We start from the raw sequence: 27,123 nt of genomic DNA on the forward strand, positions 1-27,123 counted from the left end.
CTTCAACTCTACCCCAGAGCTTGGAGTTGGAGTCTTCGAATGGTTACTGCTACGGCTGGAGGACAGATACCCCTTCTGTTCCTTCAGCCTCTACTCTTATCTCCTCTTGAGACCTTCCTTAGAGGGATTCGGTGGTCGGGCTTCCATGGTCTCCTCCGAGGGGTGAGTGGCATCGGACCCTTGTCCGAACCCGCTCTTCCCTTGGAGCCTCGGCCTTGGTGAGCTCGGCTCCGACATCTGCCTCGGAGACTTCCCTTCGGTGGTCCCTGGAGTTCCTAGTTCTTGAATGGGTTCTCTCGGACCTGCCTGGGAGGGAGCATTCGAGGTGATGAAGAGTGTGCTGGCCACTGGTATCAGTCAGCAGTCTGTTCCCGTAGCTCCTCCCTCTATAGTGCCTGTTGACATCTCTGCCACTTCTCTTGCTACAGGACCCAGAGATCCTCCGTCTCAGGTTTCCCCATTGGGAATTTCCCCTCTTCCGAGGATTCTCCTGATGTTTCGAGATCCTCCTAGGAAGAGGACTTGTAAGAGGAAACATGTAGACTCCCGAGTCTGTCACTGGATACTGACTTTGATGAGTCAGAGGGATCCCTAGATCCCCTCTGAGGATGTCTCCTTTTCAGACATCCTAGAACTCCTTAAACAGAGGGAAACTGGCCCACCAACAATCCCTCTGAGGATGAGTCAGTATACCTAGAGGCGTTTGGATCTCGGCCCTCCACCTCCTGGGTGTCTCCGCCTTCGACCCCTTATGCAAGTTATTGCCGAAGGCGTGGGCAGCTCCTGACTCTGTAGAGCCAGTCCCTAGGAGGCCTTCAAAATTTATCACTGCCCCAGGTGACAAGCAATTCCTCACTAAGGGTGTCCCCGCTGATGCCATGGTGGTGGCTGCTGCCACCAAGAAGGAACTTGCAGATCCTTCCACTCCATCCATCCTCCTAATAAGGACTCTAGGACCATGGATAGGTGCGTAAGCGGATGTTTTCCTCAGCGACCTTTGCTATGCTCGCTGAATTACCTATGTCACTTCACCAGACTCCAGAGGGATATCCTTAAGGAGCTGGGTGAAGTAGTACAGGATCCTACAGCTGCAGGAGCTCAAGAAAGATTGCTTCGCAGCTAGGAACCCTTAATTCCATTGCAAACTCCTCCATGCGGCTAATATCATATGCTGCTGATGGAGCGAGTAGAGCCGCAGGTACAGGTGTGGCTCTTAGACGCCAAGCCTGGATGCGGCTATGTGACTTTGCAGATCCCTTCAAGGCGTCCTTCACAAATTCTCCCTTTGATGGGTCAGCTTTGTTTGGCCCTCAGGTGAAGGAAACTTTGACCAGGTGCGAGCAGGATGGCAAGACTCTTTCTGCTGTAGGAGTCCGTTTTTCCACCCCTTCTAGACCTTATCCCAAAGGACAGAAGGGTGGAAAAATGTGGTTCCGTAAATCCCAAGGAGTCACGCCGGATTCACGTGGTCAGTTTACCCCTAGAGGCAGAGGGGGTAACAACAACAGACGCCGCTCTAGAGGCAGAGGGGTCCAAAACCAGGGAAACAGAGAGCCTCTCTGACAAGCCCTTTCAGCATCCCTGAGATGTTGCCCGGCTGTCCCTCCTTGGAGGCAGTCAGGGGAAGATTATCACTGTACCCAGAAGCCTGGCATTCCCTCACTCAAGACAGATGGGTACAGTCGATCATATCCAAGGGTTACATAATTCCTTTCGAGGAAAGTCCTTTCCCCTCAAATTCCCTTCCAGATGTACCACCTGGTCTAAGGGAAATTGCAGAGTTAGAAGTCTCAAAACTACTGCAAAAAAGAGCCATTCAGCCAGTTACAACAGACCATTCAGAGCCCGGAATCTACTCAAGGTTCTTTTTGGTCCCCAAAAAGACGGGAGACTGGAGACCAATATTGGATCTCAGCAGACTCAACGAGTCTGTGAGGAAGACAAGATTCCGAATGGTCACTCTTCAGTCAATTCTGCCCTTCTTACAGAAGGACAACTGGATGTGCTCAATAGATCTTCAGGATGCGTGCTATCACATCAAAATTCACAGACGCTCCAGAAGATTTCTCCACTTTCGGCTGGGGTCCAGTCATTTCCAGTTCAGAGCCCTGCCCTTTGGTCTCACTACAGCCCCCAGAGTGTTCACCAAATGTATGGCAGTGGTCACGGCTCACCTGAGACGTCAAGGATTCCAGGTGTTTCCGTATCTCGACGACTGGCTCCTGTCAGCCACCACCAGGCATCAGCTTATACAAGCCAGGGATTACACAATAAATCTTTGTTCTCATTTGGGCATCTCGATCAACTTCGAAAAGTCATCCTTATCGCCCTGCCAGTCTATTACCTTCATAGGCGCAAACTTAAACACTGTTCGGATGTCAGCTACCCTTACAGATCAAAGAGTTTCAGACATTCAGAGTCATGTCAGGATCATTCTGGCCAACAAGAAAGTACAGGCCAGAATGGTTCTAAAGGTATTAGGTCTCATGGCTGCGGCCATTACTCTTCTTCCCCTGGCTCGATTCTACATGCGCCTTCTTCAGTGGATGCTGTTCACACAATGGTCATACCAACAACTTCCAATGCGTCACCAGATTCTGGTGACACAGACTTGCAAAGAGCATCTTGCTTGGTGGATCACATCTCCTCAGGTTCACCAAGGCAGGTACTTTGTACCCCCATCCCCGATAGCCACTGTCACCACGGATGCCTCTCTGATCGGGTGGGGGGGTCATTATCAGGGCAGGATGGTTCATGGGACGTGGCAGCCGTTTGAGTACCATCTGCACATAAATGTCCTGGAGATGAGAGCAGTGCTTTTAACGTTGCAAGCCCTCAACGACTTTCTTCCCGTAGGGACAATTGCAGTCCACACAGACAACATGTCTGTAGTTTGGTATATCAACAAACAGGGCGGAACCAAGTCCTACCCCTTGTGTCGAGAAGCGCTCAGACTATGGCAATGGGCGATCTCCTCTCATCGGTTTCTGGTAGCAACGCATATCCCTGGGAAAACCAACATTGTAGCGGACAGATTGAGCAGAGCTATTCTCATGCCTCACGAGTGGTCTCTCAAGCAATCTATAGCGGAAGAGATTTTTCTGGAATGGGGTCGTCCATGTTGCGATCTTTTTGCTACTCCCCAAAACAGCAAATGTCCAGACTTCTTCTGCCTCTTCCCTCTATCAGGCCATCCCCCCAGAGACGCTCTGACCCAGGATTGGCCCCAGGGACTCCTTTATGCCTTCCCTCCATTTCCTCTGATCCCTCAGGTTATCCAGAAAGCTACCGTTTTGAGAGCCAAATTGATTCTCATTGCCCCTTACTGGCCTCGACAAGTTTGGTTCCCGTTCCTCCATCATCACCTTTTGGTGCAGCCGTGGCATCTGGACCCAGTGCCAGATCTACTGATTCACCAATCGGGTCAGCTGCACCGGTCAATCCCTTCTCTCAACCTCACAGCATGGTTGCTCCACTTCCTTCCTTAGCCAGGCTTCCTTTGATCTCTAACCCAGTTAGAGACATCATAGTAGCTTTGCTAAAATCCTCTACCAGGAGGATTTATACAAGCAAATGGAAACGTTTCTCTTATTGGGCTGAGGCCAAGAATATTGATCCTTTTACTGCCCCTGTTCAGGCAGTCTTGGACTTCTTAGCAGAGATTTTTCATGCAGGCTCCTCTTCTTCCACAGTCAGAGTTCAATTGGCTGCTATTTCCAATTTTCATGTCGGGATAGCAGATCATAATATTATGTCCCATAGGCTCTGCAGGGCCTTCTTGAAAGGAATTTTCCTGCTAAAGCCTCCAATCAGGAATCCTCCTCCTCAGTGGGATCTAAATTTAGTGCTGACATCCTTGATTCTTCCCCCCTTCGAGCCTGCTCTTTCTTGTTTCCTGTAAAATCTTTCTTGGAAAACTTTATTCCTAGTGGCTATTACATCGGCCAGGAGGGTGTCTGAACTTCATGCTCTTCGGTTCGACCCCTATTTGGTTTTTCACAAAGACAGAGTATCTTTGAGAACTAACCCAACCTTTTTGCCTAAGGTCGCTTCAAAGAACAATTTGAATCAATCCATTGATCTCCTGTATTTTTCCTAACTATTCAGATAGAGCTGAACAAAAGCTACATTATCTTGATGTCCACCGTCAACTTAGATATTATTTGGACAGAACAAAAAATTTAGAAAATCTGATCAACTTTTTGTTTCCTATGCGGATAATAAAAAAGGCCTTCCTGTTTCTAAAGTGACCTTGTCCAGATGGCTTTCTTCAGTCATCTCTGAAATTTATCTGCTCAGGGGAAAACAGCTGTGCTCAAAACCTAAAGCACATTCAACTAGGAGCTTAGCTACTTCTACAGCTTTTCAAGCTAGACTTCCTTTAGACACTATTTGTGCAGCGGCCACTTGGGCCACTCCACACACTTTTGTTTCCCATTACAAATTGGACTTGGCCTCCAGGGACAGAGCCAGTTTTGGCTCTACAGTCCTCAAGAGTTTGTTCCATTGAGCCACCCAGGATAGAGGTGCTAGGGACGCTGTCCCATCAAGCAAGAATGAAGAGATTGACAACTTAACATTAAGAAGTTATGTACCTACCATAACGTTCCATGTTAGTTGTCTTCTCGCCTTCTTTCTTGCGACCTCCCTCCTTCCCCTGGCCTGGACAGACCTTGTTATAAGAAACTGTTATGCTGAAGACCATTCAGACCTGGTCCTTCTTCCATCTGTAAGTTTTCTTTCTTCGTTTGGGAAGTATTTTAAGCTTGGTGCTATTGCCCTTAGTCATCAAGCGAGATCTGGGTACTTGCATCATGGGATATGGGGCTGCCTCGAGCTGGTAAAGTGACTCGAGCTTAGCAAGTGCCGAGCCGAGGATTGGCTCGAACCCATCAAGCAAGAAAGAAGGCGAGAAGACAACTAACATGGAACGTTATGGTAGGTACATAACTTAATGTTAAGTTGTCAATCTCGCCTTCATTCTTGCTTGATGGGTTCGAGCCGATCCTCGGCTCACTCGCACTTCTAAGCTCGAGTCACTTTACCAGCTCGAGGCAGCCCCATATCCCATGATGCAAGGGTAAGTACCCAGATCTCGTTGCCGCTTATGAGGTCCTCCTTTTACCAGCTCCTGGTAAGTGATTCACTTCTTTGATATTTAAGCCCCTTTTTGCTAAAAACCCTTTAATTTTTAGTTTTAAGTTAATTTTATAGATTTTCTGACAGAAAATCCCTGTCTCTTCTAATATTTTTTTAGTCAACCCATCCCATCCCCCCCCTGTTAGGGTGTGTGTGTGTGTGTTTCTAGTAATACCTTTTTGGTATTTTATTTAATTTAGTTCTTTGACTGGTGTGTGTGTGTGTGTTGTGAAACACCATGTCAAAGGAGAGGGTCTCAGGCTTTAAGAAGTGTGACTCGTGCTGTCAGAAGATGTCTCTGACAGACGGTCACACTTCTTGCCTGTATTGCCTGGGGCCTCTTCACCTGCAGGACTCCTGTGCTATTTGTCATTCCTTCAGCCAGAGAGTCCTGCAGGAAAGACGAAACAAGCTGATACTTAGGGGCCTTCTTAAGCCGGAGGGCTCTCCGGCTAAGTCGGCTCCATCTAAATCAGCCAAATCTTCCAAGGCCCAGGCTTCTGTGTCTAAGCCTGAGGCCTCGGCTCCGACTCGTTCTGAGTCGAGATCGGCTCTGGCTGGAGCCGATTCTGGCTTAACTAAGCCTTCGGCACCGATGGCTATCGGTGCCGATTCTGCATCGACCACTTCGGTGTCGGCTCCGATCGGTTCCGACCACCATGTGGCACAGGCATCGGTGTCGGCTCCGATCGGCTCCGACACCGTTACTTTTGTGGCTGTATCGGCTCCGGCTGGAGCCGATGCATCGAGGCTTCCTGTCGGCAACGATAAGTCTTCGGCTCGACAGGATCTATAGTATCGGTTCCGATGGTTCATTCCAGGAAGAGGTCGAGGTCTTCTTCCTTGGAGCCGATACTTTCGGCTCCGGCTTCACCTCTCCTTTCGGAACGGAGTCATCGGAGCCGATCTTCAAGGTCATCCAGACTTTCAGACCATGACCTAGAGAGAGTGGTCAGCAGATTACTTAAGTCACAGGTACTGGCCCAAATGTTACATAGTCCGTCTCAACAGACGACTGTTGGTCCACACCCTGTTACAGTTCCTCCTTCAACTCTACCCCAGAGCTTGGAGTTGGAGTCTTCGGGAATGGTTACTGCTACGGCTGGAGGACAGATACCCCCTTCTGTTCCTTCAGCCTCTACTCTTATCTCCTCTTGAGACCTTCCTTAGAGGGATTCGTGGTCGGGCTTCCATGGTCTCCTCCGAGGGGTGAGTGGCATCGGACCCTTTTCCGAACCCGCTCTTCCCCTTGGAGCCCCGGCCTTGGTGAGCTCGGCTCCGACATCTGCCTCGGAGACTTCCCTTCGGTGGTCCCTGGAGTTCCTAGTTCTTGAACGGGTTCTCTCGGACCTGCCTGGGGAGCATTCGAGGTGATGAAGAGTGTGCTGGCCACTGGTATCAGTCAGCAGTCTGTTCCCGTAGCTCCTCCCTCTATAGTGCCTGTTGACATCTCTGCCACTTCTCTTGCTACAGGACCCAGAGATCCTCCGCCTCAGGTTTCCCCATTGCGAATTTCCCCCTCTTCCGAGGATTCTCCTGATGTTTCGGGAGATCCTCCTAGGAAGAGGACTTGTAAGAGGAAACATGTAGACTCCCCCGAGTCTGCCACTGGATACTGACTTTGATGAGTCAGAGGGATCCCCTAGATCCCCCTCTGAGGATGTCTCCTTTTCAGACATCCTAGAACTCCTTAAACAGAGGGGAAACTGGCCCACCAACAATCCCTCTGAGGATGAGTCAGTATACCTAGAGGCGTTTGGATCTCGGCCCTCCACCTCCTGGGTGTCTCCACCTTCGACCCCTTATGCAAGTTATTGCCCGAAGGCGTGGGCAGCTCCTGACTCTGTAGAGCCAGTCCCTAGGAGGCCTTCAAAATTTATCACTGCCCCAGGTGACAAGCAATTCCTCACTAAGGGTGTCCCTGCTGATGCCATGGTGGTGGCTGCTGCCACCAAGAAGGAACTTGCAGATCCTTCCGTGCCGTCCATCCTCCTAATAAGGACTCTAGGACCATGGATAGGTGCAGTGGCGGATGTTTTCTTCAGCGACCTTTGCTATGCGTTCGCTGAATTACCTATGTCACTTCACCAGACTCCAGAGGGATATCCTTAAGGAGCTGGGTGAAGTAGTACAGGATCCTACAGCTGCAGGAGCTCAAGAAAAGATTGCTTCGCAGCTAGGAACCCTTAATTCCATTGCAAACTCCTCCATGCGGCTAATATCATATGCTGCTGATGGAGCGAGTAGAGCCGCAGGTACAGGTGTGGCTCTTAGACGCCAAGTCTGGATGCGGCTATGTGACTTTGCAGATCCCTTCAAGGCGTCCTTCACAAATTCTCCCTTTGATGGGTCAGCTTTGTTTGGCCCTCAGGTGAAGGAAACTTTGACCAGGTGCGAGCAGGACGGCAAGACTCTTTCTGCTGTAGGAGTGCGTTTTCCACCCCTTCTAGACCTTATCCCAAAGGACAGAAGGGTGGAAAATGTGGTTCCGTAAATCCCAAGGAGTCACGCCGATTCACGTGGTCAGTTTACCCCTAGAGGCAGAGGGGTAACAACAACAGACGCCGCTCTAGAGGCAGAGGGGGTCCAAAAAAACAGGGAAACAGAGAGCCTCTCTCTGACAAGCCCTTTCAGCATCCCTGAGATGTTGCCCGGCTGTCCCTCCTTGGAGGCAGTCGGGAAGATTATCACTGTACCTAGAAGCCTGGCATTCCCTCACTCAAGACAGATGGGTACAGTCGATCATATCCAAGGGTTACATAATTCCTTTTGAGGAAAGTCCTTTCCCCTCAAATTCCCTTCCAGATGTACCACCCGGTCTAAGGGAAATTGCAGAGTTAGAAGTCTCAAAACTACTGCAAAAAAGAGCCATTCAGCCAGTTACAACAGACCATTCAGAGCCGGAATCTACTCAAGGTTCTTATTGGTCCCCAAAAAGACGGGAGACTGGAGACCAATATTGGATCTCAGCAGACTCAACAAGTCTGTGAGGAAGACAAGATTCCGAATGGTCACTCTTCAGTCAATTCTGCCCTTCTTACAGAAGGACAACTGGATGTGCTCAATAGATCTTCAGGATGCGTACTATCACATCAAAATTCACAGACGCTCCAGAAGATTTCTCCGCTTTCGGCTGGGGTCCAGTAATTTCCAGTTCAGAGCCCTGCCCTTTGGTCTCACTACAGCCCCCAGAGTGTTCACCAAATGTATGGCAGTGGTCACGGCTCACCTGAGACGTCAAGGATTCCAGGTGTTTCCGTATCTCGACGACTGGCTCCTGTCAGCCACCACCAGGCATCAGCTTATACAAGCCAGGGATTACACAATAAATCTTTGTTCTCATTTGGGCATCTCGATCAACTTCGAAAAGTCATCCTTATCGCCCTGCCAGTCTATTACCTTCATAGGCAAACTTAAACACTGTTCGGATGTCAGCTACCCTTACAGATCAAAGAGTTTCAGACATTCAGAGTCATGTCAGGATCATTCTGGCCAACAAGAAAGTACAGGCCAGAATGGTTCTAAAGGTATTAGGTCTCATGGCTGCGGCCATTACTCTTCTTCCCTGGCTCGATTCTACATGCCTTCTTCAGTGGATGCTGTTCACACAATGGTCATACCAACAACTTCCAATGCGTCACCAGATTCTGGTGACACAGACTTGCAAAGAGCATCTTGCTTGGTGGATCACATCTCCTCAGGTTCACCAAGGCAGGTACTTTGTACCTCCATCCCCGATAGCCACTGTCACCACGGATGCCTCTCTGATCGGGTGGGGGGGGGTCATTATCAGGGCAGGATGGTTCATGGGACGTGGCAGCCGTTCGAGTACCATCTGCACATAAATGTCCTGGAGATGAGAGCAGTGCTTTTAACGTTGCAAGCCCTCAACGACTTTCTTCCCGTAGGGACAATTGCAGTCCACACAGACAACATGTCTGTAGTTTGGTATATCAACAAACAGGGCGGAACCAAGTCCTACCCCTTGTGTCGAAGCTCAGACTATGGCAATGGGCGATCTCCTCTCATCGGTTTCTGGTAGCAACGCATATCCCTGGGAAAACCAACATTGTAGCGGACAGATTGAGCAGAGCTATTCTCATGCCTCACGAGTGGTCTCTCAAGCAATCTATAGCGGAAGAGATTTTTCTGGAATGGGGTCGCCCATGTTGCGATCTTTTGCTACTCCCCAAAACAGCAAATGTCCAGACTTCTTCTGCCTCTTCCTCTATCAGGCCATCCCCAGAGACGCTCTGACCCAGGATTGGCCCCAGGGACTTCTTTATGCCTTCCTCCATTTCCTCTGATCCCTCAGGTTATCCAGAAAGCTACCGCTTTGAGAGCCAAATTGATTCTCATTGCCCTTACTGGCCTCGACAAGTTTGGTTCCGTTCCTCCATCATCACCTTTTGGTGCAGCCGTGGCATCTGGACCCAGTGCCAGATCTACTGATTCACCAATCGGGTCAGCTGCACCGGTCAATCCCTTCTCTCAACCTCACAGCATGGTTGCTCCACTTCCTTCCTTAGCCAGGCTTCCTTTGATCTCTAACCCAGTTAGAGACATCATATTAGCTTTGCTAAAATCCTCTACCAGGAGGATTTATACAAGCAAATGGAAACGTTTCTCTTATTGGGCTAAGGCCAAGAATATTGATCCTTTTACTGCCCCTGTTCAGGCAGTCTTGGACTTCTTAGCAGAGATTTTTCATGCAGGCTCCTCTTCTTCCACAGTCAGAGTTCAATTGGCTGCTATTTCCAATTTTCATGTCGGGATAGCAGATCATAATATTATGTCCCATAGGCTCTGCAGGGCCTTCTTGAAAGGAATTTTCCTACTAAAGCCTCCAATCAGGAATCCTCCTCCTCAGTGGGATCTAAATTTAGTGCTGACATCCTTGATTCTTCCCCGCTTCGAGCCAGCTGTTTCTTGTTCCCTGAAATATCTTTCTTGGAAAACTTTATTCCTAGTGGCTATTACATCGGCCAGGAGGGTGTCTGAACTTCATGCCCTTTCGGTTCGACACCCCTATTTGGTTTTTCACAAAGACAGAGTATCTTTGAGAACTAACCCAAGCTTTTTGCCTAAGGTCGCTTCAAAGAACAATTTGAATCAATCCATTGATCTCCTGTATTTTTCCTAACTATTCAGATAGAGCTGAACAAAAGCTACATTATCTTGATGTCCACCGTCAACTTAGATATTATTTGGACAGAACAAAAAATTTAGAAAATCTGATCAACTTTTTGTTTCCTATGCGATAATAAAAAGGCCTTCCTGTTTCTAAAGTGACCTTGTCCAGATGGCTTTCTTCGGTCATCTCTGAAATTTATCTGCTCAGGGGAAAACAGCTGTGCTCAAAACCTAAAGCACATTCAACTAGGAGCTTAGCTACTTCTACAGCTTTTCAAGCTAGACTTCCTTTAGACACTATTTGTGCAGTGGCCACTTGGGCCACTCCTCACACTTTGTTTCCCATTACAAATTGGACTTGGCCTCCAGGGACAGAGCCAGTTTTGGCTCTACAGTCCTCAAGAGTTTGTTCCATTGAGCCACCCAGGATAGAGGTGCTAGGACGGTCCCATCAAGCAAGAATGAAGGCGAGATTGACAACTTAACATTAAGAAGTTATGTACCTACCATAACGTTCCATGTTAGTTGTCTTCTCGCCTTCTTTCTTGCGACCCTCCTTCCCCTGGCCTGGACAGACCTTGTTATAAGAAACTGTTATGCTGAAGACCATTCAGACCTGGTCCTTCTTCCATCTGTAAGTTTTCTTTCTTCCTTTGGGAAGTATTTTATGCTTGGTGCTATTGCCCTTTGTCATCAAACGAGATCTGGGTACTTACCGCCTTGCATCATGGGATATGGGGCTGCCTCGAGCTGGTAAAAGTGACTCTCGAGCTTAGCAAGTGCCGAGTCGAAGCCGAGGGATCGGCTCCGAACCCATCAAGCAAGAAAGAAGGCGAGAGAAGACAACTAACATGGAACGTTATGGTAGGTACATAACTTCTTATTTTACATGCATGGAGACATGCTACAAAGTACATGGTATGTCAGCAGTCTAATTTCTGTACACTTTACATGGGTTTTTGTACCCTCTTCTGCATGTACACAGCAGCTGGTTACTAGACAAGGAATTTCAGTCAAGGCTATAAATTCACATACTGGAGCCTTAGATGGTCAGAGGTCAGACACAAGATAAGCTTGTGCCTGGACCAAGGTAGCATCTGTGCATTCCTCTTTGGTCAGCAAATTCTTTACAAGAAAAACAACTTATTTTAACTTGCTTCTTTGCTTGCAATGCAATTTCACATTTTAACCCTTACTATACATGATACAAAGATGTTGAACACAAAGATTCTTACTACATTTCCCCCCTTACAACACTTTGTATCACCAGTAATACATTTTATTCATACAGTTTTTCGCATGACTCATGTTCTGTATATTCAGAATAATAAGCTTTAGTTGCATTGGCAGACAATACACTTGATATTATCATTCGGATGCAAGGAATGCAGCAACAACCCAACAGTAGGAATATAATGGCACCAACACATATAGCAATTAAGACATTCATAAGTACTGTTCCCCAATTTCCAAACCAATTTTGGAAAAAGTCAGTTAATGGATTCTATCCTGGTTTTGTAAGTTCAGAAACTTGTTGTAGGATCTCTAGATGACTGTCAATATCATGTTCATTATCTGGGATGAACAAACAACACTCCTCCTGGATAAGAGCACAAGTACCTCCTTTCGCCGCTAGGGTGAAATCGAGCACCATACGATTCTGCAACACTACAGTCCTCATTGCAGTTAACTCATCCGTCACCAATTCTAGCGCAGAAAAAGTTGCATTTCTCAGAGTTTCTAACAGTTTTGACAGTTTTCTGAGCTCCCAAATGGATTTTACTGTCCCATATGCTGGAAGAATACCAGCCCAGGAAATAACATCATCGCCCAAGTCCATGTGTGATAGCCCCTTGCTGCTACTATGGGCCAAATCGTGGTGATAGATCCAGGATGCATCAACGTTACCTACGGGATTAACAGGTTTATTAACAGCACGCATATTTCAGATTTTACCTTGGGGAAGAGAAAATGTATGTCTTATAGCTGGTGCTAAATAACCCAAAAAGCAACTTCCTGACCAATTCCTTGGTAATCATTTGTATGCTTTTCTACCACAGATAAAATAACAATCATTTACTTTAAATGTAATATTGACTGGAACAGAGTGATTTCCTTTGTCTTGCAGCCCTTTAAACAACAGATCATACACAGATAACATTTTTTCAAAGAAACTTGTGTCATTAATAAGCCCTGTACTATTAACAAGCACTTTTATAGGCTTGAAACTCGTTGCACAGTGCCCATCTATTGTACAGTTATGAATTATGGTTACATTACACTGACTCCATCCAACCTTAATCTTGCCCATTCTTTGGAAGCATACAGTTCCATTCTGGTGACCCATGAGGGGTAATGCTATTTTGTCCTTTAAGGCTACCTTTGAAGTTTCAAATAGTAAATTAGTCCATGTATCATTTGCCCCCAAAGGGACTGTGCCTAACATTAGACCACCATGTACAGTAGGGATAGCCGTGCATATCCAACAATTTGAAACATTAAAAGATAGTGCATATGCATACTTAATAGCTTGGTATGTATTAAAAGGCGGATGCCAGGCCGTATTCTCATCTCTCTTTACTTGGCTAGTCTTGTTTGAAAATAAAAACGGCCAAAACAGAAAAGTAACAATCACACTTATTAACAACAAAATTATTTTGGAATGCTTTTGTGGGAAGGGCTGCTCCCTTCCGGTATTTTTCTGCATTGCTACAATAGTCAGATATTCATACAAAACAAGATTACTACTAATCAGTGTTCCTCAGGGGAACTTAAGTTTTTGTCCAGTTCAAACTGTTTTACCAGTTTACAGTGTGTCAGATGAATCCACGATGTTCTTTCTTTTATTCGGACTGCTGTAGGTGTAGCTATCAAAACCTGGTATGGACCTTCCCACTTAGGCAAGGCCCAGTTTTTCCTCTTGACAATTTTAATCCAGACCCAATTTCCTGGTTCCACTTCCAGGATCCTGTTGTTCTTCTGCTCTAAAAAACAATCATTCATTAAAGAAGTGTTAGTTCTGGTCAGCATTTTCCTCATGTAATCTGCTACCTCTTCACCCCCCTCACGTTCCGCAGGCAAAAGATTTTGCCACTGCGGGACGTAATAAGGTCTCCCGTATAATAGTTCAAATGGTGTGACCCCTTTTGAGGTGGGAGTGGTACGCATGGACAGGAGTGCCAGAGGTAAGCAGTTTATCCAAGACTGATGCGTCTCGGCCATGAGTTTACGTAACTTGCCTTTGAGAATGCCATTATGGCGTTCAACCAACCCTGCTGACTGTGGGTGGTAGGCACAATGGTGTTTTAACTCAATCTGAAAAACGGCGGCCAGCTTTTGAATAACTTGGTTTACGAAATGTGTGCCATTATCAGAATAGATGCGTGTAGGTAGCCCAAAATGAGGGATAATGTTATTTGTAAGGGCCTTGGCTACCGACAGTGCATCTGGGTGTGCTACCGAAAAAGCTTCAACCCATTTTGTAAAAGCGTCAATAATGACTAACACAAATCGCTTCTGTTGAACAGGAGTTAGTTCAATAAAATCCATACAGATTGGGTGAAATGGATATGGAGGCAGCGGGAAAGCTGCTGGGGTGATCCGCACCCCACCACCATGGTATCGTGCACAAAGCAGGCACGATAAACAAAATCGTTTAGCGTATGCTATAAAGCCCTTGGTCCAGAAAATTTGCTGGATAATTTGAACCATAGCAGCAGGGCCCAGATGCGATGGGCCATGCGTCACTAATGAGGCATACCTAAAAAGGTTTGTTGGCAAGACATACTTATCATTTGGACCTACAAAAACTCCCTTCTTTTGAATAGCCCCATATTTAATCCATCGCTGTTTTTCCTGAACTGTACTAATTTCCTGCATTACCTGTAAAGTTTGTAAATCAAATTTATCTGTAGGGTGAAGTTCTTTCTGTGTGGTCTCAAGTGCAAAGGTAGAGGTTAAGGCTATACTTTTTGCAGTTTTGTCAGCCAGTGCATTTCCAAGTGATACCGGATCCTTGGCATTCATGTGCACTGCGCACTTACAGATGGCCAGTCACCGTGGCAGTTGGACAGCTTGTAAGAGGCTAAGGATTAAATCCTTGTGGGTTATTTCCTTTCCTGAGGCCGTAACCATTCCCCTATTTTTCCATTACTGTGCAAAGACATGGACCGTGGAAAAAGCATACTGACTATCTGTGTAGATAGTAACTGCCTTATCCTTTGAGATGGTGCATGCTCTGGACAAACCAATCAATTCAGCCGCTTGTGCGGACAGGTTCCTGGGGAGGGGTTTTGCCTCTAGTACCATAGTCTCAGTTGTGACTGCATAACCCACTTGTGTAATACCTGCCTCATTCTTACGTGCTGACCCATCTACAAACAGGGTCCAATCTGAATTTGCCAAAGGTTGGTCCTTAAGGTCTGATCTGGGTAAGACATTAGAGTGTATTAAATCTAAACACACGTGAGGGGCACCATCGTCAGCTGTAGGTAACAGCGTGGCTGGATTAAGAGTGGTGCATCGCTCAATGGTCATGTGTGGTTGTGATAGTAATGTTGTCATGCAGGATAAGTGTCTGCTAGGAGAGAGAAAGGTAACTTTATCCTGTAGTAGTATTACCGCGACAGAGTGCGGTACTCATAAGGTAAGATCATGAAACAAAACTAGGGTTGCAGACGCTTGCACAGCCTGTGCGGCTGCGACTACTGCTTGTACACAGTGTGGCAAAGATCGTGCCACTGTGTCCAATTTACTGGAATAAAAAGCTAATGTTCTCAACTTATCCCCATAAGTTTGCAACAGAACCGATGTCATAAAGCCCTGCTTACAATCTACTGTCTGAACAAAGGGTTTTGTATAGTCAGGGAAGCTAAGTGTTGCAGATCCTGCTATCAATTGTTTTACCCTAGTAAATGCCTGTATTGCCTTATCCGTCCATTGCAGCGAGTCATGTGCTGCCATGGGAAGTGTGAAAATAAGTTCCGAAAGTGGACTTACTTCCTCTGCATAGTTGGGAATCCAACTACGACAAAAATTTGTTATTCCTAAAAATGACATCATATCTTTTTTTTTGGCGGGCATTGGTGCCTGTAAAATAGCTTCTTTTCTACAGTTATCTAGTTGTCTACCAGCAATTGAAATGGTATAGCCTAGATACCGTACTTCAGTTTTACAAAATTGTAATTTAGGTTTATTTACCTTATGTCCCTCTTTCACCAAAAAATGCAATAACCTAATAGTTTCGGACTCACAGACAGCCTCCGTGGGTGCAGCCAGTAGGATGTCGTCCACGTACAATAGTAGATGATAGCCATGTTCTTGTTGAAACTGTGCCAGGTTTGTCGACATTTCTTGCGAAAAGATTGTAGGGCTTTCACAATATCCCTGCAGTAGTCGTGTATATGTGTACCGCTTGCTCATAAACGTAAAAGCGAACCAAAGCCTACTATCTTCCTGTAGGAGAATAGAAAAGAATGCATTACTAATGTCAATAACAAAAAAATACTTATCCGTGGGAAGGATATCATTTAACAAAACAGATGGATCTGGGACCATAGGAGCCCTTGGCACTAAAGCAGCATTTACAGCCTGCAGATCCTGTACCATTCTCCATGTCCCGTCCAGTTTCCTTACTGGGAACAAGGGTGTGTTACACGGTGAATCTGTACATGGAATTAAAACCCCAGCTCTCAGTAGAGCCGTGATCACTGGTAGAATGCCTTCTTCTGCCTTTTTACTTAATGGATACTGACGCTTGTGAGGTCTAAAATTGGATTTTGGAGTTATTTTAATCTGTCCTGCTGTTTTTATTAGCCCAATGTCGTGTTGTCCGCAGGACCATAAGGAGTCTGGCAATGATTAACTTTAATTCTTCTTGCGGGGTTAGGAGACATAGTCAGAATGGCCCTCCCCCGGGTTGCGCTAGCCTGTCTTCGCGGAGGTGCACTGTTGGTCTAGCCTGGATGACCCAATTTAGTCTTTGTACCTGAACTCCTTTACATTCCAATTGTTCCGGTGTCATCTTGGCCCATTCAGTAACTTTCCTCCCCACCAGATACCATGCCATTTGTTCTCCCCTTGTTACATAGACATGTGCAATAGAATTATTGCGAAAAAGTAACTGCATATCTTTTGTAAGACTACATGTAACTGCAGAATTTCCTAATTTATCCCAATAGAGATTTTGTCACAGGATTTTTGTGACCTTGTGTTTAAAAAATTGCTCCTCATACTGGGGATCAGGTCCCACATTTTTCCTGTAATACATTGTACAGTGTAGTTGCTTGGCAGCCTCTGGTAATTGGATGGCCGTACTATATTTGCTCAAAGCTAGGTTAGTTAACTCATTGACCACACTTTGTGGTCCTGCTTCAATAAGATCATTACTGTACCAGTAATGTAAATCACCCTGCCCCACTTGCAACATGACATCTTGAATTTCTACTCGTTTGGCTAGAATCCCTGATGCAGTCGGTACAGCTGCTATGCCAAACACATGCATTAAATCTCTTCCTAATAAGTTTACAGGGCAAATTTTGGAGATAATAACTCGAAACCTGATAGTTTGGTTAGTTTCAGGGTCCGTGAACCATAAAGGTTTAGATAATGGTTCCTTATAGATGCGGCCATTTGCTGCCTTGACTAATACATAGTCATCAGAAGTCACATCGGATGGCACTGCAGAGTTTCTTAGCAGGGTCCTGGAGGCCCCTGAATCACACAAAAATTCTACATCCTTACCCTCTACTTGAAGTGTGATTATCGGTTGTGCCTCTAGCTGCATAGTTACAGCCAGCGCTGTTAAATTAACAACCTGATATTCACCTTCTTCTGAAAAATCAGTCATTTCATTTTCCCATCCTGCACATTCACCCTTACCTTCTTCATTTGCGTCCTCAAAATCTTCCTCTTCACTCTGTCTTATTGACTCTGGCCAATCAGCCTCTTTATCCGGGTCTGATTCACCTTCACCACCATCATATAGTCATGCTGACCCATGATCCGGGGTGGTTCTAGTTTTTTCGGAAGACCGGCAATCCCTCGCAAAATGTCCCTTTTTACCACATTTGAAACATTCCCCTCTTTTTTGCCTACCTTCATAATCTTCGGAATGTCCCACATTCCCTCTTCCTCTACCCCTACCTCTGCCCCTTCCTCTACCCCTGTTAGTCGTACTTTGCAGTAGCATAAGTGTCCCATCTTCGCTCACCGTAAAGGTTTGAGCTTGTTTTCTTTTCTTTTCTTCTAAATATTTTTCTGCATGTCTTGCATACTCCAGTAGGGGCTGCAGACGTGCCGTCCGATGGTCTATCATATGCTTTTGGACAAAGTTGCTAATAGCACTTTTACATCCTTTTAAAAAGGAATTTTTTAGTTGTTGTTCATAGGAGGAGTCTTTTGACTGATCTATTTCTTTTTGCATACCACTGTGGTTATCAAAGCACTGGGTAAGTCTCTGCAAATAGTTATCTACTTTTTCATCGTCTGCTTGTACACATCTGTTGATACAGGTCCAGTCTGCCCTAGGCTTCCATTTGTCCAAGATACGGTCTAGTAAATCCTTGACCTGCTTTTGGTATGAGTCCGAATTGTGGGCAAGTGGTTTATTATCTACTCTAGTTAGGGGATCCCAGTCCCCACAGACCAAGTGCCAGTCGGGACCCAAAATTTGTCGAACTACTTGTTCCAACTCTACGGCATTTAGCTTATAACTTTCTATCATGCCTGCGACGTCCTCACAAAACTTGGTCATATCTAACCTAGGGTGTGGTATTCCTTCTACGGCTTTTCGAATGTTTTCCCGCGTCCAGGGTCGATAGACTAAAATGGTGGGACCCTGTCCGATCGTACCCGCTTGCGGATTTGCTACTTCTATGAGGGGGTACGCTGTGGACGCTGAATTGACTTCAGTTTCCTTTTGTTTCCATTCTGATTTGTCTATACTACGGGTTCGTAGGTCCAGAGTGTCATCCGCCTGCTTTTGTAAAACTACAGGAGGTATGGTTTTGCTTTGGCTCACTTCTTCACTTTCCTGATACTGAGGTGGACTGGTTTTAAGGGTTCCCGGGTCTGGATATAAGGGTGGGGCCGTCGCCTTGCGACAGACGGCAGATGTTTCATTATCATCCTTTTGGACAAAAAATGTATCTTTTGCACTCGAGTCACCAGTTTTTTTGTTTTGAAGCTGTTCTCTATATTTTTTATTAGCTTCCTCTAACCACTTTTGAGCCTGGGGAAATCCTATTCTCTTTTGCTCTTTAACCTTATTTCCTGCATCCATACATAAACTTTTACCAAATTTTGACATTCTAATTTGTTTAGATTTCCACTAAACTCATAATCCTTTTTCCATTTTTTTAGAAATTTTAAATTCTTTGGATGTAGGTTGAACATATATTGTTCATCCTCGGTTCTTTTGTTTAAGCGGTTGCTGCACCTACAACAACTACTTCCTGTTCCCATTTTTCTACTCTTAGAGAAAAATTAGTTTCCTTTTCCTGAGATCTCTATTGTACTTTTGTAAAATTAAATCAAAAGACAATTCCCTTATGACTAGTCCCTTTTGTTCTTTAAAAAAGAGAACAATACAAAAAGAAAAGAAAAAAATGTTACGCTTACCTTTCTGCGGTTCTTCCGCCCCGTTCGTCACTGTCCCATGGATCGAATCTAAGAGTGACTGGCCTCTACTTACGACTTCTTTGTCAGAGGTCTTTCCGTTCAAGGCAGCCCGAGATTCGTTCTCCCCTTCCTGTACAGGTTTTTCAGTCCCTCTTATGCGATTCGTACCGTGAAGAGGTGGCCCCACGGTCTTGGGCGCCAGAAATGTCAAAAGATTTTAATACTCTTAACATATACTGGAAGAATCACGCAGATAAAAGTAAGCAAAAAGGTTTATTTTACATGCATGGAGACATGCTACAAAGTACATGATATGTCAGCAGTCTAATTTCTGTACATTTTACATGGGTTTTTATACCCTCTTCTGCACGTAAACAGCAGCTGGTTACTAGACAAGGAATTTCAGTCAAGGCTATAAATTCACATACTGGAGCCTTAGATGGTCAGAGGTCAGACACAAGATAAGCTTGTGCCTGGACCAAGGTAGCATCTGTGCATTCCTCTTTGGTCAGCAAATTCTTTACAAGAAAAACAACTTATTTTAACTTGCTTCTTTGCTTGCAATGCAATTTCACATTTTAACCCTTACTATACATGATACAAAGATGTTGAACACAAAGATTCTTACTACACACACACACCTGGGAAAGGCTGGCACAAATTTACTAGCTATGCCCCCTTTTGCTCAGACTATAACGTGGTTATCACTGCCACCAGCCAACTCCTTATCAGCTACTTTAAGGCCCTTAACAAAGGGTGTCCAATCTTACTATGTAATAGTAATATTAATACAAGTGGTAGTTTGGCCAAGACCAAGGCTATTAGGAGTGGCCCACACAGTGTCACCAAAGTACTCTCAAAACTTAAATATCTCTAGACAGATCATCCACAATGAAAGGTTTAAATATATTTAAATATATTTAATAATAAATAAAAGAACAAGAAAATACTCAGAATATATTCACAGTGACATCAGAGTTCAAAATCACAGGAAATATTTAAAACAACATTGCAAGACAGTCTCAAATAAATAAAGAAAGATATCTAAACTAAGCTTTGTTCTATTCCTGACTATATCTAAGAGAGTTAATATACCCTTGAAACTTACGGAACAAGGCAGATGTGCTTGAATGGTTCTTATCAGGTCCAAGACAGAATAGAGAATGTACTGTCTCTCTCAAAGAGTTCTCAAATTAATATCTCAAATATTACTGCTGGGATAACTTACAGAATGATACAAGGAATCATATCTTTGACAGATGCTGAAAGTCATAAAACAATTACATTCCTCCACATTTCAAAACTAGTATGTAGTCCACCCTAAAGACAATACAGAAAACTCCCCTAGTATAGACATTATATCTCTGGCTTAGGTTATAAAGTCATTTAATTTCATCTATTTTTCTGAAGTTTACCTCCTGTATTCTGGTTTCCACTGTTAAAATATATACATTTAAACAGTTACAATAGTGCATGTACATTTTTGTTCTCTTCCAGCAGGGCACACTGTAGTTGCATTTTAAGCACAAGCACTTTCTAAAATACCTTTTAACACACTTATTTACACAGACCAGTTTGATATACACATGACATACAGTTCTAATGCAGTTGTAACACAAGCACCCTATATAAATCATGTTGATATTCACAAATGACATATAATTATTTACAAAAATTCCAAATACCTGTGATGACAGTATATCCCTTTGTCACAAGGACCAAAATGTATTTTATACCAAAGGTTGCAACTGAAGCTAATCTAAATCAGTGTATTGAATTGTCTGAATTCTTTCTGAAATGCTCTGTTAAGGGAGAGTATCTGTTTTATTGCATGAATTTTCACAGGCAAAACCAAATCTTTTTGTAAAGATTCTTAGTCATTTGTTTCATATTCTGAATAATTCTGAGGAAAAAACTATTAACTGTTTAAATGGCTATTTTATTGCATAAGTTTTTCTATGAAACATATAACAGATCTCTTCCAGAACTACCTAGGACATACTCAATGAGATCTATGGTTGCTTTTTTGAGAAATGCATCTTTTGATGATATTTGTGCAGCAGCTATGTGGGCGTCACTCAATACTTTTCAAGTGAGTGTGATCCCCAGATGTAGATATTCATTTGGTGCCAACATTCTCTGAGGCATGCTTTCATGAGTACCTAACCAAGCAGTTTAGCTTAGTAAGTGGTTCTAATGGCAAACAGTATGGCATTCTAAACTCTGATACAAACGTTACATGCTTGCTGTAATGATGGATCCAGACTGGTAGTACTGTCTCATTGCCAAATCCTTCCCCTTCCTTGGGCCTAAAAGATACTATGCCTTTTAGTGTTTCATTATGCTAATGCATGTATTTCTGCTTTGCCTTGTGTGGGCGTCAGAGATTAAAAGTGTCCTTAGCAATATAGCTTTGTGGGGAAAAGGGGAGGGGGTCTGACAGCCTGCAAAAGTTTTGCAGTCTGGCCAACTCCTGCCAGCCTTAGTTCTAATGTTACAGAGAATGGAATTCCCAATCCAGATCTGTCATTATAGTATGTAACTTTTATATCTACGATGACAGAAAATGTTGACAAGTCGTTATGATCAGTTAGACCATAATAAGCATGTTGGACTGTCCATCCCTTTCATTACCTGAAGAGACACCATTTCTTGCTCTAAACTTACAATGCTGCATTTACAAGCAGTCACCCCCAAAATAGAATTTTGTGTGATAGAGTCAAAAAGACTTTTGAATGTTTTATTGGAGTCCCAGCCTATGTAAGAGATTTCTTACCCAAATTATCAATTCATGACAGTTTGAAAAAGACTCTGCAAAGATAAGCAAAGCATCTAAATATGGAAAAGTGTGGATATTGTGTATTCTGCAGTGGGCTATGACTGGATTTAGACTCTTTATGAACACTCTCGGAGCAGTGGGTAGCCCAAAGAGTAAGACAGAGAACGAGAACTGATAATGTGATCCAGACACGCAGTGTTTTAAGAAACTCCTGAAATTTGAGTGAATGTGATGTTATGCATATATTAAATCTAAGGCTACTAAAAAAACTCAGATGAGGAAGAAGGGGCAACAGGTTGTGAAGTGAAATCATTTTGGACTTAGGCACTATCACAAACTGATTCAAGGAAAGAAACACCCAGAACTGACCGCTGGGAATTTTCTTTCTTTACCACTAAATATATTCTTGAATAAAATCCTTTTCCCAACTTTGAAGGAAGAACTGCTTTTTTTAACCAACTTAGATAGCACGTGGTGTAGTATAGGAAGAAAGAGAAGGGTTTGGTCTAGTGGATGAGACAGGCTCCCATGCGTAGGAGGAATTTCCACCGTTTGCCATCTGTACCCCAGATAGATCAGCTTCAGAACCCATTTGTTTGAAACAACCTGTTGCCAAAGAGGGAAGTAGTGATTCAAAATTTTAGAAGGGGACAAGGGATGGTTCCTTGAATAGTCATTATGCCTTATTTGATTGTGCTTTGTTTGGGATGGGGGATTCCAGATGTGTTTTTATAACCTTCCTGCCATTGTTTTTAAAAGTCTGCTTTCTAGTTTTCTTCTGAGGTTGTTTATTTTATTTTTTTTTTGCCAAAACTGACCTAGGGAGCAGAAAATCCCTTAGAAATTTAGGAGAAGGAGAGCTGCAAAATCCAAGAGATTCTCAGAATCAGTTTACCTCTTTCATCCCTCTTTCTGATAATCTCTACAGCATAGGTCCACAAAGTAAATCTATCCAAAGGAAAATTCAACATTTCATTTTTGACATTTTCTCAGAGATTTTGAGAATGCAGGTAAACCTCCTCAAAAAAGTACCAGTGGCAACAACTCTGGAATCAGTAACTATAGAGTTATAAACATGCTTTAAACTATGAGTAGAGACCTAAGAAATAGAAGGTACTAAACCACACAAACCAGATTTTTTTCCCTATAAGAGGAAACTGCAGCCAAAACATTCCTCATACTTTAACAACTGATCAGTATAAGCTTTAGCATATGCAGAAGGAAACACTTTTTTTTCCAAACTTATCAGTAGCTTTACCAAACTTGTCATAAAGAGAAGGATTAGAATTAACAAAATGTTTGGAAGAAGTTGGATTAACTAAATCTATAGCTGCACGGTAAGGTCTGTGATGAGTGTGTAAAACCTTAAAAGACAGAGGAACCTGTACATTCAGCCTGGTATCTTAGAGGAAGCAGGTTGGTTGTCAGGGAAACCGCAGGCTGTGATAAGCCCATCCTTCAATGCTAACAGCACTGAGGTGATGGCTGAAGGCATGGGAATTCCAGTTATAGCAATTCACAGTATTTTTGTAAGGGACTGAGAAACCTCATTTTTTTCCCACTGAAATCTCTGGCATACTCTGGAAATAGTCTCTGAAAAAGTGAATCTCTCACATGGAGGTTCAGATACTGAACTCTCCCCAGTATCTGAATCAGTAACCAGAGGAAAAAATCTGCATCTGTCCATTCACTTTGCCTTAGAGATTTAATTTTTTGAAGTTGTTCAGGGAAAGAGGAGTCTCTTTTTCTTTTACCAGAATCCTGTCTGTAAGATGGGACAATAGCTTGTACAAAACTCTGTGCCAAGCCCAATAAAATAGTCATATCCAAATAAAATTACACACGAGAAGTTAAATGATTAGTTTTCTGTTTCTTTTTGACAGGAATGTTGGGGCAAACAGACCTAGTATTGTCAACAACAGCTTCCTAGGGATGAACATAACATTATGGCTAAGCAGTGAAATATTCCCTGCCACTTGTCCCATGAACAACAAGAGTGGCTCTCCCTTTCCCACTGAGGTGCCTTCAACAGCCATAGAGTACATGGTGAAACCCCAGACCTCCGTGGCTGTGTAGAGAACACCAGTGGGATCCAAGGGAAGAAAAAATGAGTAGAGAAAATATGTTGTAGACTCAAATTAAGATGAATGATATCAAGAAGTGAGCAGACAAGCTGTGTCTTATCAGTACTATATCCTAAATGTTTCAACAAGAACAACTTAACATATTCTATGCTACATCATTAGGGATAACAGCGAAGAATGATGTGACATCCATAGTCATCAGTACACAGTTTTTATTATCTGAATTACTACACCATTCATATAAAGTTGTCAAAAAATGTGTGGTATCTATTAAAACTCTACCCTCTTTGTCCAATACTGGACGTAACATTTTTTCATTGTATTTGGACAGAGGTTCTGGAGAATGACACCAGTTATACTTTTAAGTTTTTAGCTTTGGAATTACTTACATGTAGCAACATAAAATGTGATCTAAGGAGTAAAACAGAATGTAAAGAGATGGAAGTGGGTTATAGAATTACATGCAGTTGGCAGGAAGGGACTTAATGGTACTATCCCTTTAAGACCAATTCTTAGATTATGTGAGTTGGAGAGGTAAGATGGTTTGTTTGTAACAGTCTTTAGATCTGATGAAGCGCCTGTTTAGAAAGCTGTGAAAGCACTTATCTGTGTTTTAGCCTTGCTTTTATGGTTTTGTTTTCCTTCTTTGAATAAAGTCCATGATTTTATACAGCAGTTGCTGTGGTTGACTGGTTGGATTTGCTTCTGTTTTCAAGAAAACAAAGAGTGGTCTGAAGAACCAGCTTTTGCCACAGCACCATGCACCTTTGGCTGGGACAAATTAATAAAATGCTGCTGTGGCAAAGGCTGATTAGTTAACTTTTTCATTTTGTGGCTGGAAAAAGGTCCAACTGAGCGACTGGTAGTTTGCTCCATGCTCAAGCCGAAAAAAGTGTTTGTTTCCCAGAGAAGCTTAGTAGCAATAGTCAGTAAAACAGGAAGGTTGCAATAAATTAATTTCCCACAAACAACACTTTAAAAGAAATACAGTTTCTCCACAGATAAAATAGTTTTAAACAACTATTAATTACTTTTTTACCACAAAAGTAAAAAAGTGCACTCCCATTTAAAAATACATAAAAGTAAAATGACAGTCAATAAGAATCCATTTCTGTAGCTTTAAAATAGTTGTGTTACATAGAAAACTAGTTTAATCAACAAAAAAGTAATGTAGAAGTTTTTTTTCCTGAAAGGAATTTATCTGCCCAGTAACGAAACAGTGTTAGCTGACCACTAATTCTCATAAGCCTAGAGAGGAGCACTTTACTCAGCAGCAGGAAAGCTCTGAAGGGCTTTGCACCCAAAGTAGTCTTTTAAGCCAACTGAGCTCAAGCTGACTGATGTTTTGGGAGTGTATACGGTGCCCTGAAGCTTAGGCAGCTGGTCAGCTGTTACAACATTTGAAGTATATAACCCATATAGCTTAGGCTGCTGGAGCAGTGATCTAAAGGATGAACATCCCCATAGGTATAACCACTGTCACATACAAATATTTTTCAGATCTCTCTTACCCAATATATATTGGTATATAGTAACAACACCGTTGCCCTATCTTTATAACTCGAGACTCTGATTCTATCAATCCTTCTGTTAAAATGTTTTGAATTCATTCTAGCCTACATAACTGCATACTGTTATATGCACAAAAAAGCATAATATTTAGTTATATAATTGTTTTATGGAGTAGGAGTGATTTTCTACTATCCCTACTTATAATGGTCCTAAAAATGTTACTCAACTCAAAGTAATACTTTCTAATAACCTACAACAAATGTGCTTCAAAACTAAGAGTATTATCTATTTTTATCCCTAAATCTCTAATGATCTTTACGGATTCCTATCGCGTGATCTAAAATTGTAAATGGTGAACGCGTATTGAGCAAACCCGATTGGTCGTAATGTCGAAACGTCACGTGCGTAACACGGAAATCACCGTAGGGAATATTTTCCCTTTACTTCAATGCAGTGTGATCTCCGAGTAGGAATATTTAAGTAGCGGGGGTGTGGGGGTGAAGCGTTTAGGTAAGTATAGTTATTTGTTTTTATTTTTTTTATTATATTTTCGAGATTTCAAACACCGCTCATATGATGTCGATCATATGGTGTTCGATGTTTGAAACTTTAAAAAATATAATATAGACCCAATCTTTACTAATCTAGTAATAGAGTTATCCAAATCAAAACATCATTCTGGATTTACAGTGCCACAATGCATATTCCTAAAGTGATAATACAATAGACTTTTCTTGAGCTTCCAACAGTTCAGTCTTATCTTTGTTATACAATACGGTATCTAACAAGTAACTTAAAATATTGTAGTGCATGTAGTGCCACCGTTACAATCCAAATTACTAACATAAAGAAGGTGCTTAACAAAGTTTTGTTAAGTACCGTTCAGCTGCGTTATGTCTCTAATCATGTACAACTAGTGTGCTAGAGGAAGGGAACTACCACAAAACAGCATCCATAGCATTTTCAGAGTTCTAAAAGCTTCACTGGTGTGGGGAAAAAACAAATGAAGAAACAAATGTATCAGAGTGAAGTGTTAGCTTTTAAAGCCATTAATTCATCAAAAAGACACAACTTTTGGTAACAATCTTCGTGGTAGCCCAAAGTGTTTTAAGGTTTTGAAAGCTATAAAAAACTGTGTCCTTACACATTTTCTTCTTTAGCAGAAAATTCATTAAGGCAGCTAAATGTACTATAAAGAATTATAATCATGAAACAATTTCTAAAAATAAAATTTATAAATATTTTGCTTGAAAATTTCCTCTCAGAATATACATTATCCCATATAAAAATCAGTATGGTGTCTGAAGCCAATGAAGTTAAAAGCCTGAAATGTGAAAAAAAAATTGAAAGCAGACTAGTGCAATACATTTTTAAAGTATATAAAAAAACATACAATACCAAGAAGATATTCAAGCTTTATTTGGAGAATTTTGGTCAGTTAGATCTGTGTTTACAAATTCTTTGATAGTAATAACATTTCCAGTTCCTTTATGTATAAACCCTTCACAATATCTATTAGTATGGAGATTATTTAGCAATAGCAAGGAAAATAATCCCCATAAATTTAAAAAATAAATCTACTTCAAGTTTTGATTAGTTTGTTGAACTACCACTACTGTATGTAAAAATAAGGAAATATTATAAGTTCATGAGCAAATGGTAGAATACCTTACTTCATGTATTGGATTAGGTTACAATAATTATTATATAAATGCAATTAAATGTATGGTGTCCAGTTGTAATTGGAATTCTTTGTAATGAAAGGCTAATTGTATTTTTGTATACCTTTTAATTCACATTGTTATAAGAATACATAGTAGGATGTTGCACCCACACTTGTAGACCCTTGAAAAATAG

General features: G+C 42.8%; 1 protein-coding gene across 1 annotated transcript in view; it reads left to right on the forward strand.

Annotated features, from left to right (window-relative positions):
- Positions 1–27,123, forward strand: part of CAMK1D (calcium/calmodulin dependent protein kinase ID) — a 2,521,771-nt gene that overhangs the window by 638,626 nt on the left and 1,856,022 nt on the right. The window lies entirely within an intron of this gene.

Source organism: Protopterus annectens, chromosome 11.part0 (genome assembly GCF_019279795.1).
Source record: "Protopterus annectens isolate FY-2018-M chromosome 11.part0, PAN1.0, whole genome shotgun sequence".
In the NCBI taxonomy this organism is placed as follows: Eukaryota; Metazoa; Chordata; order Ceratodontiformes; family Protopteridae; genus Protopterus; species Protopterus annectens.